Genomic DNA, 11,967 nt, shown 5'->3' on the forward strand with positions numbered 1-11,967 from the left:
ACCACGGACGAGCTGGGGGTGCTGGGCAGCCGCTGAGCCACGGGCTCGCTGGCTCGGGGGCTGGAATGGAGCCAGCGGTGAAGCACTGTCCCCTGAGCACCTGTGCTCCTAGAGGATCTTTTCTCCTCAAAAGGGAATCGTACGGCCCAGCCTTGGAATCGCTGGGAGAACACCCCTGCTGGAGAATGACCCTGCTTTGCCAAATGCGGCAAAATTTAACCTTAAAATTAGGAATCAGAGAACCACCATCTAATTTTCTCAGCAATCTCTTTTAGGGTCTTTGTTTCTTCCCTGGAGCCGGAGGCTGAGCTACTGTCCTGGTATCATCCGGGGACAGGAGACTCATGCCACACACTGCCCACCTCAAGGACAGTGAGAACAGAGGCCAAAGGCCCTCTTGGGGACGCACTGACTCCTGAGCCTCACACGGCTAAACCCTCAAATGGCTAAAGAAGAGAAAGGCCTTCAGAGCCACCGCACTGCGGGGCCTCCAGCTGAGGGGAGGAGGGAGGGCCTGGCGGCTGGGTGACTTGTGACCCTTTGACACTGTGCCCTTCTCATTTCAGGTTCTTCTGGAAGGTGCCATAGCTGTAGGAAAACGTCCCCTATAAGCTCAAAGGTGACCGGGCTCAAGCTTGGAGGTGGCCTTCCAGGTACTAGGGAGGGGCAGGGTGGCCATCCCACTGACTTGCCCAGGGACACAGCCATCCCACGGTCAGAGCTGGTGCAGCTTGCCCGCTCAGTCAGCAGCATCATGGCCATGGCGTAGAGGAGGTAGCCCAGCACGAGGAGGAGGGTGCAGGGCAGGGGCCTGATGCAGGAGAGAGAGGCCACAAAGAAGGCAGTAGCAGGGACAGCAGCATCCGGTAGCTTCCCAGGAAGCACAGGCTGAGACTGGGGCCCTGGGCACCGCTGGCCACTCGACCTCACTGCACAGGGCTCAGCAGGCACCTGTCCCCAGCCCAGGATCCCTGAGGTGGTAGTGACAAAGGCTGCTGAGGAAGTCAGCCCAGGAACACAGGGCTGTCATCTGGCCTGCAAACTGGAGCACAGACAGAGGCACGGGGAGTGGGGACAGGCGAGGGCTGCACTCTACCCCTGGCCTCTCCCCAAGGCTGCCTTGACAGGAAGGGGCGCAGAGATGAGGGTCAGCCCTCCCGCCCAACACTCACCCTGCGGTTGATGGTGGAAGAGGCCAGAAGATCAGGCAGACCAGGCCGGCGATCTCACAGCTTCAGATGGGCTGCAGTTCCGCGTCCCCTAGTCCTCGATGTCAAACCTGCAGAGCCCATTGATGATCTAGAAGCAGGTAGAGAGGTGACCCCTAGTGAAACCTGGACCATGGGTGCAATCCAGAAAATACACCTCTGCTGACGACTCAGAGGAGATGTGTCTGCTACGGGGGTGATGAGGAGATGAGGAAAGGACGCATGCAGGAAGATGTCAGACCCACCCACCACAAAAACCCCTGCCTGCGGATGCTCTGGAGGAAGTGGAGGGCAGTGTGGGCACCAGGGTGGGCGGGAGCTGCCGTATGCCACCTCCGTGGGAAAGCAGGAGGCACTGAGATGGTAGAGGGGACAGACCCGGACTTGACTACCAGAGGCATCTAGGCTTCCCACCCCCAGAGCACAAGCACCACAACCTCATCCATTCCTGCTGCCAGGGAGGGGGCTCTGGGAGCAGCACGGGGAGGACCCCAGAGAGGACTGGCCTCCAGCCCTTAGGGCACACGCCCACCACAGAACAAAACCCACCTGCTGTTCAGCAACTGAGTGAGGGATGAAGGTGTGTTTCTGCTTCCCCTCCTCCAGCCCTTGGAAACCAGCTGTGATCAAGGACAGGAAGCAGCAGGTTGACCATGCACCAGGGCCAGAGCAGGAGATGGGGAGACAGACTGCAGCAACATACCTTGGCATGAGGGGCATTTTGGTACAACTCCAAGGAATAACGATGAAGCCACATTTCAGCAAAAACCTGCAAAAGAGCATTATCTGCTCAAATGATTTTTGACAAGGGCACCAACACCACTCACGGAGAAAGGACAGTCTTTTCAACAGATGCTTCCATAAAACTGGATCTCCACAAGCAAATGAACGAAGCTGGCCCCTTACCTCACACCATGTACAAACAATGACTCAAAATGCATTGAAGACTTAAATGTAAGAGCTGAAACTATAAAACTCCTAGAAGAAAGCATGGGCAAAGCTTCATGACATTGAATTTGGCAATGATTTCTTAGATATGACTCCAAAAGCGCATGCAACAAAAGAAAAAAATAGACAAATTGGACTTCATGAAAATTAAAAGCTTTTGTGCATCAAAAGACACTATTGACAGAGTAAAAAGGCAACCCATGGAATAGGTGAAAATATTTGCAAATTACGTATCTGATAAGGGATTAATATCCAGAATATGAGGAGAACTCCTAAAAGTCAGCAAAAAAAATCAAACAATGAGTGATATCAGCATCATGGCAGAGTGAGCTTCCCCCTTAGACTCTCTTCCCCTGAGATACAACAAAAAGGACATTCATATACCAACAGAGGACATTCACACAACACAAAAGACATCAGAGAGTGATGCAGCCATACGTCCGAAGATGAAGGTGCTGGAACATCTGGAGGGAGAGGAAGTAAGTAAGAAGAGCTCTGCTCTTTCCCCAGTGACAGAAACCCTGGGACCAGGACTGTGGGGCTCTCAGAGAGAGAGGGGGGAGGGTCGGCCCTCTGTGGGAAAGCTGTCACTCTCCAAGTTCTCTCACAGCCTGTGGGAAATTCCCATATGGAGGGGACTGACTGTTGCAGGAGTATCTTCAGCAACCTAGCACCCCAGGAGAGCAGATAGTGGGGGAAGAGTGAGAAGCCCCCAGGATGGGTCAGGCAAGAGAAAGAGCTCGTCCCCTCGCCCAGTGCTTCAGTACAGCCAGATGGCCAGAGTGCCTGCAGATTGCAGCGGGCTCAGAATACACAGCTCTTGACCCCCACCCAGTGGTGGCAGGTGGAAGCTGTGACCCATATTTTCAGCATGAGGAAAAATGAGCCCACACCCTCAAGCAGTATGCAAAAATATATTAAATCTCCAGACCAGATGGAAAATGACAAGCACTCAGAAATCAATCCTGAAAGCACAGAAATTTATAAGCTAAATGACAGAGAATTCAAAATAGCTATCATAAAAGGCTCGATGAATTACAAGAAAATACACATAGATAATTCAATGAAATCAGCCACTTTTCACAAAAGAGATTGAAACTATAAAGAAAAACCAATCAGAAATGTTGGTGATGAAAAACACAATGGAGGAGATAAGGAAAATTCTGCAATCTTTAAGGAACAGAGCTGACAATATGGAGGAAAGAATTAGCAATACTGAGGATAGGAATGCAGAAATGCTCCAGATGGAGGAGGAGAGAGAACTAAGACTAAAAAGAAATGAAGAAATTCTCTGAGGGGCCGGCCCAGCGGTGTAGTGGTTAAGCTCGCGCACTCTGTGTCAGCAGCGCAGGGTTCACAGGTTCAGATCCTGGGTGTGGACCTATGCACCACTTATCAAGCCAGGCTGTGGCAGGCATCCCATATATAAAGTAGAGGAAGGTGGGCATGGGTGTTAGCCTAGGGCCAATCTTCCTCAGCAAAAAGAGGAGGATTGGCAACAGATGTTAGCTCAGGGTTAATCTTCCTCCCCAAGAAAAGAAAAAAAGAGAAACTCTCGGAGAAACATCTGACTCAATTAGGAATGCAACATAAGGATTATAGGTATTCCAGAGGGAGAAAAGAGGCAAAAAGGAGCAGAGAGCTTATTCAAAGAAATAATAGCTGAGAACTTCCCAAACCTGGAGAAAGAGCTGGAAATACTAGTGAATGGAGTCAATAGATCTCCTAAATATATCAACATGAAAAGACCCTCTCCAAGGCATATAGTAGTAAAGCTGGCAAAAGTCAATGACACAAAAATTATTAAGGGCAGCAAGACAAAAAACAATAACATACAAAGGAATTCCTATCAGGCTCTTAGCCAATTTCTCAGCAGAAACTTTATAGGATAGAAGAGAGTGGAATGATATATTCAAAACTCTTAAAGACAAAAATTTTCAGCTAAGAATATTCTATGCAGTGAAAATATCCTTCAGATATGATAGAGAAACAATAACTATCCCAGATAAACAAAAGCTAAGGGAGTTCATTGCCGCAGACCCCCACTACAAGAAATGCTCAAGAAGGCCCTCAGGCCTGGGGGGAAAAAAGAGAAAGAGGATACAAATCTTTGAGCAAGGAGAAAAATAGGTAGACAAAATCAGAAAAATTGCAGCTCTCTACCAGAATAGGTTAGCAAACACTTAACTATGACATCAAAGATTAAGAGAAGGAAAACACCAAAAATAAATATAACCTCATCACAGAAACTCACAACACAAGGTGGAATAAGTTGTGACAATAATAACTTAGAAGGAGAAGAGGAAAGATATTGAATCGACTTAGTCTAAGGAAATAAGAGGCCATCAGAAAATGGACTATCTCATCCATGAGATTTTTTTATACAAACCTCATGGTAACCACTAAACAAATGATCAAAACAGAGCCACATATGATAAATAAAGAGAAAACTAAGAAAACCATCATACAGAACTACCAAACTGAATTGGTAGCCCAAAAAACACCAGATGAGAAACAAAAGAAATGCAAAAGAACAGGAAAATTAGCCATAAAAGAGCAACATTAGCCCTAATATATTGATAATCACTCTAAATATAAATGGATTGAATTCTCCAATCAAAAGACACAGAGTGGTGGGATGGATATAAAAACAGGATCCAAAAATATGCTGCTTCCAGGAAACACATCTCAGCTCTAAAGACAAACACAGGCTCAGAGTGAAAGGATGGAAGACAATACTCCAAGCTAAAGGCAAACAAAAGAAAGCAGGTGTCACCATACTTATATCAGACAAAGTAGACTTCAAGATAAAACAGGTAATGAGAGACAAAGAGGGGCAATATACAATGATAAAAGAGACACTCCACCAAGACATATCACTTATAAATATATATGTGCCAAACACAGGACCACCAAAGTACATAAAGCAACTATTACCAAACCTAAAAGGGGATATTAAAAACAACACAATAATAGTATGGGATCTTAACACCCCACTTACATCAATGATTAGATCACCCAGGAAGAAAGTCAATAAAGAAATAGTGGACTTAAATGAAAAACTAGACCAGATGGATTTAATAGATATACATAGAGCACTCCATCCAAACACAGCAGTTTACACATTCTTCTCAAGCGCAGATGGAACATTCTCAAGGATAGACCATATGATGGGAAACAAAGCAAGCCTCTACAAATGTAAGAAGATTGAAATCATAGCAAGCATCTTTTCCAATCATAATGCTATGAATCTAGAAATCAACTACAAGAAAAAAACTGGGAAAGTGACAAAGATGTGGAGTCTAACCAACACGCTACTGAACAAACAATGGATCATTAAAGAAATTAAAGGAGAAAGCAAAAAACATCTGGAGACAAATGAAAATGAAAATACACCATACCAACTCATATGGGATGGAGCAAAAGCAGTCCCGAGAGGGAAACTCATAGCAACACAGGCCCACCTTAACAAACAAGACAAATCCCAAATAAGCAACCTTAAATTACATGTAATGGAATTAGAAAAAGAAGAACAAATAAAGCCCAAATTCAGCAGAAGGAGGGAAATAATAAAAATTAGAGCAGAAATAAATGAAATTGAAACCAAAAAAAACAGTAGAAAGGATCAATGAAACAAAGAACTGGTTCTTTGATAAGATAAACAAAATTGACACACTCGTAGCCAGACTCACTAAGAAAAAAGAGACAAGGCTCAAATAAATAAAATTAGAAATGAAAGAGAAGAAATTACAATGGATGCCAAAGAAATACAAAGGATTATAAAAGAATACTATGAAAACTATATGCCAACAAATTGGACAATCTGGAAGAAATGGATAAATTCTTGGACTCATACAACCTCCCAAAACTGAATCAAGAAGAAACACAGAATCTGAATAGACCAATCACAAGTAAAAAGATTGAAAGTGTAATAAAAACCTCCCAAAAAATAAAAGTCCAAGACCAGATGGCTTCTCTGGAAACTTTTACTAAACATTCAAAGTAGATTTAATACCTATCCTTCTCAAAATATTCCAAAAAATAGAGGAAGATGGAACACTTCCTAACACAGGAACACATTCTAAGAGGCCAGCATCACCCTGATACCAAAGCCAGAAAAGGACAATACAAAGAAGGAAAATTACAGGCCAATATCACTGATGAACATAGATGCAAAAATCCTCAACAAAATATTGGCAAACTGAGTAAAGCAATACATTAAAAAGATCATACACGATGATCAAGTGGGATTTATACCAGGGACACAAGGATGGTTCAACAACCACAAATCGATCAATGTGATAAACAACATCAACAGAACGAGGAATAAAAAACACATGATCATCTCAATAGATGCAGAGAAAGCATTTGACAAGATCCAACATCAATTTATGATAAAAACTCTCAACAAAATGGGTATAGAAGGAAAGTACCTCAACATAATAAAGGCCATATATGACAAACCCACTGCAAACATCATACTCAACAGGGAAAAACTGAAAACCATTCCTCTGAGAACAGGAACAAGGCAAGGGTGCCCACTCTCCCAACTCTTATTCAACATAGTACGGGAGGCTTTGGCAGAGCAATTAGGCAAGAAAAAGGAATAAAAGGAATCCAAATAGGCAGTGAAGTGAAACTCTTGCTGTTTGCAGACAACATGATTTTCTATATAGGAAGCCATAAAGAATCCATTGGAAAACTATTGGAAATAATCAACAACTACAGCAAAGTTGCAGGGTACAAAATGAACCTACAAAAATCAGTTGCATTTCTATATGCTAATAACGAACTAACAGAAACAGAACTCAAGAAGACAATCCCATTTACAATCGCAACAAAAAAAGATAACATATCTAGGAATAAATTTAACCAAGGAGGTGAAAGACCTGTACAATGAAAACTATAAGACATTATTGAAAGAAATTGAAGATGACATAAAGAAATGGAAGGATATCCCATGCTCATGGATTGGAAGAATAAACACAGTTAAAATATCCATACTACCTAAAGCAATCTACAGATTCAATGCAATCCCAACCAGAATCCCAATGACATTCTTCACAGAAATAGAACAGAGAATACTCAAATTCACACGGGCCAACAAAAGACCCCATATAGCTAAAGTAATCCTGAGAGAAAAGAACAAAGCTAGAGGCATCACAATCCCTGAGTTCAAAATATACTACAAAGATATAATAACTAAAACAGCATGGTACTGGTACAAAAACAGACACACAGATAGTGGAACAGAATTGAAAGGCCAGAAAGAAAACCACACATCTACGGACAGCTCATCTTCGACAAATGAGCTAAGAACATTCAATGGAGAAAGGAAAGTTTGGTGCAGTGAAAACTAGACAGCCACATGCAAAAGAATGAAAGTAGACCATCTGCTTTTGCCATACACAAAAATTAACTCAAAATGGATCAAAGACTTGAAGGTAAGACCTGAAACTATAAAACTCCTGGAAGAAAATACAGGCAGTACACTCTTTGACATATGTCATAGAGGAATCCTTTTGAATTTCATGTCTACTCAGAAAAGAGGAACAAAAGAAAAAATAAACAAGTGAGACTTCATTAGACTAAAGAGCCTCTGCAACACAAATGAAACCAGGATCAAAATGAAAAGACAACCCAGCAGCTGGAAGAAAATATTTCCAAATCATATATCCAACAAGGGGTTAATCTCCATGACATACAAAGAACTCACACAAGTGAACAAAGAAAAAAACAAACAACCTGATCAAAAAATGGGCAGAGGAAAATATACAGATGGCCAATAGGTACATGGAAAGATCTTCAACATCACTAATCATCAGGGAAATGCAAATAAAAACTACACTAAGATATCAACTTATACCCATTGGAATGGCTACAATCACCAAGACAAAAAATAACAAATATTGGAGAGGTTGTGGAGAAACAGGAACCCTCATTCACTGCTGGTGGGAATGCAAAGTGGTGCAGCCTCTATGGAAAACAGTATAGAGATAAAAAATTAAAAATAGAAATACCTTATGATCCAGCTATCCCACTAGTGGGTATCTATCCAACAAACCAGAAATCAACAATCCAAAGAGGCTTATACACCCCTACGTTCATTGCAGTATTATTCACTATAGCCAAGAAGTGGAAGCAACACAAGTGTCCTTCGACTGATGACTGGACAAAGAAGATGTGGTATATACACAGAATGGAATACTACTCAGCCATAAAGAAAGACGAACTCGTCTCATTTGCAACAACATGGATGGACCTGGAGGGTATTATGTTAAGTGAAATACACCAGACAGAGAAATACAAACACCATATGACTTCACTCATATGAGCAAGATAAACTAACACCTGGACATAGAGAACAGTTTGGTGGTTACCAGGGAGAAGGGGGTTGGGGGAGGGCACAAGGGGTGAAGGGACACATTTATATGGTAACTGACAAATAATAGTGTACAACCAAAAGTTCACAATGTTATAAACTATTATGAAATTAATAAAAAACCACAAAAACAACAATCCAATTCAAAAATGGACAAAGGATTTGAACAGAAATTTCTCCAAACAAGACAAACAAATAGCCAATAAGGAACCGAGAAGATGCTCACCAGCACTAACCATTAGGACAACGCTAACCAAAATCACAATGAGATACCACCTCACGTCCATGAGGATGGCTATAGTCAAAAGACAGAAAATAACGAGCATTGGTGAGGATGTGGAGAAACCGGAACCCTTGTGCACTGATGGAAGAAATGTAAAATTCTGCAGCCACTGTGGAAAGCAGTATCGTGGTTCCTCAAAAAATTAAACAGAATGACCAGATGGTTCAGCAATTCCACTTCTGGGTATATACCTCCCAGAAACTGAAACTAGGGTCTCCAAGAGATGTTTGCATACCCATGTTCATAGCAGCATTATTTTCAATAGCCAAGAGGTGGAAGCAACCCAAGTGTCCATCAACAGATGAATGGAAAAACAAAATGTGGTCTATCCATACAATGGAATATTATTCGGCCTTAAAAAGGAAGGAAATTCTGACATATGCAACAATGTGGATAAACCTTGAAGACACTATGCCGAGTGAAATAAGTCAGTCATGAAAAGACAAATACTGTGTGTTTCCACTTATCCAGGTACCTAGAGGAGTCAAATTCATAGAGACAGAAAGGAGAGTCGTGGTTGCCAGGGGCTGGGAGGAGGCGGAAATGAGGAATTGTTGTTTAATGGGTACAGAGTTTCAGTTTTACAAGATGAAAAAGTTCTAGAGATCCATTACAACCATGCGAAGATACTTAACACTACTGAACTGTACACTTTAAAATACTTAAGATGGTAAATTTTATATGTGTATTTTACCATAATTCCAAAAAATTTTTTTAAATAAAAAAAAGAGCATCAGCGTTTCAGTCCAGGAAACAACCCTCCAGTTCTGCCCTGTAAGCCCAGGTCTTGGTCACCTGTCCTCCCCCCGGGCTGGCAGAGCCCAGAGCCCACATTAGCTGTGAGCCAGGGGAAGCACCGGGGCCCCCTTCTGTGAACAGGGTGATGTTTCCAGCTGTCCCACCTCCCGGTGCTGCTGTGACAATGACATGGAAGCCTCAAAAAGCACAGCAACCCACACGCCATGGGTCATGTACAAGGTAGGAGGGACAGAATCCCATCTTATCCACATTCCAGGTGTCAACAAGCAATGCTCCCGGTTACCAACCAAGCCCCAGAGTCCAGGGTCAGAATCGGCCAAATTCCTCCGAGCCATGCTGGGAAGAGACAGGCTGGCCTGGGGGGCAACCAGTGGTGCGCTGAGGGAGGGAGCCAGCCCAAGCCTGAGGCAGAGTCTGGAGCCAGCACATGGCAGACAAGGGGCCCTGCCATCTCCTGTTTTGATCCCCTGACATGGAAGGGGCGGGGGCTGCCTGCCGACCAAGGTGAAGGCTTTGAGGGCCCTCTCCATTCAGCGTCATGAGATTGCTGCCAGGGCAGGGTTTATACCCACACGAGGGTGATCACAGGAACCATCTCCATAGACAGGGGAGTGGGTCAGAGAGGCAGAGTAGGGTGGGGAGAGCATTTACACGGATCCACTGGAAACTAAAAGACTAGGCAGCAATTACATCACCATGAGAAAAACAAAACCAAACCCTGTGGAGAGGGAATCCTGGGATGAAAAACACTGCCCATGACATATAGGTTAGACAGGTGGGTAACTTTCTTCTGTCTCTGTTTTCTACACGTCACAGCAGGAAAACACTAACAATTTAGAACCACCCCCAGGATGAGGGGCAGTCTTTAGGCCTCCGCTCCATGGAGTGGAAGGTGGCTGAGCTGTTTATTTTGAAATGGAAGCAGAGAAGAGCTGCCTCGGCTCTCACCTGGAGCAGAGTTTCTGACCTCCAGATCTCGTGGTAGGCAGGGTCTGATAAGAGATGTGTCACTTCAAGAGGCGGGTGTGCTGGAGGCCGTAGGAAGGGAAAGGCATGGCTGATGTCCTGAGGGAGACACAGAAACAGGCCTTAGGTAGGGGCTCCTGCTGGCACAACCAGGGGCGATCTGGACATCAAAATCAATGACAGCAGTAACGATTACAGCCTGGTGGATCACACAACGACCCCCAAGTCCAGGTTGATATACACAAATAAACGAGAAAAGTCTTCCTTACCACAGAGTGCCTGCTAATAAATGCAAGAGGGATGACATCAGAAAATCATCATTTGGCAACCAACCTATTAATAACTGATCTGGCCGAGGATCATCAAGGGATGCGAACACTAGTGATAACCGCATAGTCTCTGTATATTTTCTCACTAAATCCCCCTTGTTACTTAATTTAGGCACAAAGTACTTATTCAACTATACAGCAGGAAAACCTGGCCAACACCCCTTAGCCCAGTGATCAAGCTAATGTCCCCGGTGATGGGCTACAGACACCCTGGGCCACGGCTGCAGTGCTCTTTCCAACAACGCCCAACCTGGGCCTAAACCCGAGGAAACATCCGAGAACACACACCCAGGCTGCACGCTTTACAGGGGTCAAGGTCAGGAAAGACTGAGGGACAGTTCCAGACTGATGGGGACTAGAGAGACAACTGCACGCAGCGAGTGACCCTGCACTGGGTCCCACCTGGGTAGTGGACATTAGTCGGGTAGCTGGTGAAACCCGAGTGGGTCTGAGGATCAGATGGTGGCCTGGTAGCAATAGTAACCCCCTGAATGGAAAGAAGTGCTGTGGTTATGAAGGAGACTGCACTCACTTTTAGGAAATAACATTCTGAAATGTTAAGAGGTTATGGGGCATCATGTCTATAACTTACTACAATGGCCCAGAAAGAAAGCTATGCAGATAAACAGAGAGAGGATGAAACAATTCGGAAATCTGGGTGAAGGGTCTCTGAAAGTTCTTTATGTTGTGTGTAGCAGCTTTTCATAAGTCTGAAATTATGTTAAAACAAGCAAACAAAATTGGGCCCAGAAAACCGCTTAGCAGCTGAAGTCTGCCTTGGAGAGGGCGTGAACCTGGCCCCCCAAGTCCTCCTCCTTGGCTGGAGCATCATCAACACCTGGGCAGCCTCTCCCCACTTCCGTGCCCGCCACCACACTCCTCCTGCCAATTCCCTTTCCTTGGGGACATCTGTCCACACAAGAATTTGGGGTGATGGCATGGCACACGCCAGCAGAGGTAGGGTGGGCAGCACCTGCGGGAAAGAGCCTGCCTGCAGCCTCCCAGGGAGGCTGTGGGCCAGCGAGGTTGAGGAGGGATCAGAGGAGCACAGGCGGCGGCTGCTGAGGCAGGAAAGTCTCCTGGGGAGAGCTG

At 44.5% G+C, this 11,967-nt stretch overlaps 1 long non-coding RNA gene across 1 annotated transcript; it reads right to left on the bottom strand.

The window, feature by feature from the left end:
• Nucleotides 1-957: 957 nt before the first annotated feature.
• Nucleotides 958-1,967, bottom strand: LOC131398419 (uncharacterized). The gene is made up of 3 exons (XR_009216880.1): nt 1,912-1,967; nt 1,173-1,299; nt 958-1,042 (listed from the first exon to the last, which is right to left on the bottom strand). It is a non-coding gene; the product is annotated as an uncharacterized LOC131398419 (long non-coding RNA).
• Between the last annotated feature and the right edge of the window lie 10,000 nt (nt 1,968-11,967).

The sequence above is a fragment of the Diceros bicornis genome, chromosome 35 (genome assembly GCF_020826845.1).
Source record: "Diceros bicornis minor isolate mBicDic1 chromosome 35, mDicBic1.mat.cur, whole genome shotgun sequence".
NCBI classification, from domain to species: Eukaryota; Metazoa; Chordata; class Mammalia; order Perissodactyla; family Rhinocerotidae; genus Diceros; species Diceros bicornis.